Raw genomic sequence first — 3,819 nt, forward strand, 5'->3', positions numbered from 1 at the left:
GCATTGGCTATTAGTGGTTTCAGAAATGTTGTAAGCTATTAATATGATATTTAACCATTACACTTAGGTTGAACTATGATAAAGGTCTTGTCTTGCATTTGCTCTTTATAAAATATTTGAATATTTGAACTGATAATATGACTGTGTACAAAATCGGATAGCCATGGGAGTACATTTTAAACTACCAAACAACTTTAGATTTGTGGCTACAGTGTGTATACTTGTGGCAAGTTTAGTGAAAAACCAAGTTAAATGAGTTCTTTTGGGAAAAAAATTTCTTGTACAGGTCAGTTAAGTTTATTTATTACTTTAGTGAACTTATTCAGTTTCAGAACTTTGTTATTGATGTTGAACTCATGTCAAAATGGACATGTTCATTGCATTGTCTATGTTTTTATAGTTGTAGCAACTGAAAAGAAGTCAAGAAAACTCTTGTGCTTTGAATGTTGTTCCTTACCCTTCATCCTCTATTGTTGGGAGAGCAAGCCAAGAAGGCTCACATACTTTTTTTGTTATTTTAATATCAAGCGGTGGGGCTGTCAGATTTTTTACAGCAAGGTGAAAAAAAATAAGGATCGCCTAGCTGTAAAAAATCTGACAGCCCCACTGCTCCAGGACCAGACAATATAATGATTTTAAACCAACAAGAGAACAAAATGTTTATGTACATATATGTCCATATGTAGGGTTTATACAAAGTACAAGTTCATCCTACAGTATCACAATATTTAAGAAAAGTACTCTTCAAGGCTTGGTGGGCTGAGATAAAAAAACTTAGATGTCTGGTTTTCATACAGACAGGTGAGAGCATTCCTGAGAAGAACAGAAACAACATACATTTTCCCCACACTACTAAGCATTAGCTTCCAATTCCATGACCTTAAAGGAGGTTACAACATCGCCAAACATCCACTCTACAGAACTTCTTACGGCGCTCATTGCAGCATTATATTGTTCCATCTGGTGAGTGAGAATACCAAACTTGAATGGACCTTGTAGGTGGATTCTTAATGGTAGGCAGGATCTCCATAGAGACAGAGGGGTTGGCCTGCAGGATTAAATGCAAAGTGCTCAAGGCTGTCCAGCAACCTTGAATCAGTCAACACACCAGCGTCATGTCTCCTCCCCTCTAAAGACAGTGTAAAGGACCCCAGAACGAGACTCATCTATTTCCATAGTGATGACAAGTGATTCTTTCTGATTCGCTTATTTTAATTACCTAGTGTTACATCATTAGCCACCCGTGGAAATATTTAGTACAAATAGCGCATCTTGCCACTAGCTTTTAGTCCTCGTTAGTTTTTACTTTGATTGGAGCGCCTTCAATAGTAATAGAAGTTCATTAACTCACCCTTGGCCCTTGAGTTCAAGCGGGAACCGATGTGTAAGTGCAATTACTTTAATACCTTTGTTTTTAAAGCACTTGTCTCAGACAATAGTTTTCTAGTGCAAATAGTACGTGGTTCCCTCCATGTGTGGAATTCAAATCAAGCACGTGACATCGCCCTAGCCTTTGTTTCTTCGAGCATTAAATTCAAAATACAGTTAGTTCCCTTTTGTGTTCGTAGACATTTCCAGTATTTTGGTTTCATTCTCCTGCTTTATGCTTCGCTTGTCATAGCACTTCCGCAAGCAGTGCTAAAATTTAACCACGTGTTCGTAATTTTTTTTAAATAGTAGTTTGTCTTCGCCGTTATCTATGTTTCTTTTCATATGCCATTCGACTTAGTACGAGTACCTTGATTTGATTAGTCTCAATTTCTGTCTATTTTGCTTAATGTTTATTCGTAGTTTAGCTGCTTGTTAGCTTGTCCTCGTTAAACTATGATTGGAATGTGTACTCATCTTACACTTTCGTGATCATTTGTTATCTTGGTAATCTGCAAATATTTAGTAATTAGTTTGTATAATTTCGCATTGTCTTTCAGTTTACATTCAATTATCGTCAATTAAATCACCAACAATCAGTGTCAACCTGTGATTCCTGACTTTACTCGACTAGTAAAGCATCCCGCTCACTACGTTCATCGCGACAAGTTGTTTAGTTGGTGACCTTTGGCTCTTCAACAGTCGCCGTGAGCCTGACGCTACACATAGAACAGGTTTTGAAAGAGGATCATAAAAAAATACATTAATTTAGAAATTTCTAATCAATTTTAATTACAAATTATACCAAACTGACTAATCTAAATAAAGTATATAATAATTGTTGATAGTACAATTTGTATGACAGAATAATATTGATAAATAGTATTACAAATAGTAGTTCAAATAATAATAATAATAATAATAATAATAATAATAAGGTTTTTATAGAAATCAGTTTTTCCTAAACAGACTGAAACCAGACATAAATAGGTGATGTATAGAGAGACAACTGGTAAGTAAATTTTTTTTTTCCCTTACCAACTGGGCCATAAAGGTTTCCAATTAGACCATTAGGTAGTGCAATGCTTTGAAACTTTAACGCATGCACTCTTTTGTGGCCATTGAAAACTGTGCGCTGGTTTGCTCCTGGACGTGTTACAGGCCGAACAGTTCCATCAATGAATCCAAAGCAATTTGGTAAAGGAAAACCCTTGGATACAATTGTATCGACGTACGTCTGAAGTTTAACTGGACTTAAAATGTTGTGGTTCCATAGTGTAACCCTGTGGGCATGATGACTGTATACGTGGTCCACCAGCTGGTTTGTTACCATGCTGATAATTGGTACTGGTTTAGGAAACCTTTGTATCATATCTCCATATCTACATGGATAGGACAATCGCCTTAAAAGAATACAGAGACCCTCGACACCATCACAAATAGATCTAAACAACAACAACAACAACAATAATTTCAAATTGTTAATAAAGGTAAGCTTATATTTGACACAAGTACAAATAAATAATCATTTTCATTGCTTCAGTTGTTGAAAAAGAGGGTTAAAAAAGGTACTTCCAACTTTGCTTGTTTAATAGTTACCTTTGTTCGCATTCAATGATGGCAGGAATTTGAAGGACATCCGAAAGAGCCACTATATCTCTCTTTCTAAATCTGAATTCAGCCAAGCACTCAGATTCATCGACTTCTTCAAGGTCAAAATCAGGGTAACCGTGGTACGGAAAATCTGGGTTTCTCGAAAAATATTGCTCATACAGTAATATGAATTCTTCATCATCAATCACACCATAATTTTGCATGAGGAGAAGAAAAGACCGCATATCTCTAAACGACGAGATATTCGAAAGAGATGTTTAAGGCAGGTGTCGCTTGGGGCCTTTGCTGAAGTGTTTATTTTTCTGGCCGAGAACAAAGCCCGCTACCCAGTCTTTTACAGACATGACGTCATAATTTCGTTGTCGTCGGTGCTTAAGCTCCCTTATGCAATGAACTGCAACAGACCACCCACGGAGTGGAACAGCAAACACACCAGATTACAATGGCGAGCAGAGATCACAGTGGGTCTGTCACTTATTCGTTTAATTGCAGTCTCCGCAGGTTTCACGTTTATAAAGAGGTTTGGAGTCCGATTGTTGGAGAGCAATTGAAATGCTGCTACGAGAGAAATAACTGTTACGATCGCTATGCTATTGCCGCGACCAAGCGCCTTCGAGGCCGTCTTGCCGACTCTACAGTTGGTCACTTGCCCAGAGAAATTTCCAGAGCAACACGCTTTTTCCTACTCAGAGGAGGGGTTGTTTGCGCTAAAGTCATCGACAAGAACCACAGAAGATCTCCCCTAGTGCAAGGAGGATTGGAAATTCTGGTACAATTTACAGGTGGATCTTACCGAAATGAACAAGGCAATACTTGAAAAGTATAAACAGATTGTTG

General features: G+C 37.5%; 1 pseudogene; it reads right to left on the reverse strand.

Annotated features, from left to right (window-relative positions):
* Positions 1 to 852: 852 nt before the first annotated feature.
* On the reverse strand, positions 853 to 3,227 carry LOC138055433 (uncharacterized; annotated as a pseudogene).
* Positions 3,228 to 3,819: the final 592 nt, after the last annotated feature.

Source organism: Montipora capricornis, chromosome 7 (assembly GCF_036669925.1).
Source record: "Montipora capricornis isolate CH-2021 chromosome 7, ASM3666992v2, whole genome shotgun sequence".
NCBI lineage: Eukaryota > Metazoa > Cnidaria > Anthozoa > Scleractinia > Acroporidae > Montipora > Montipora capricornis.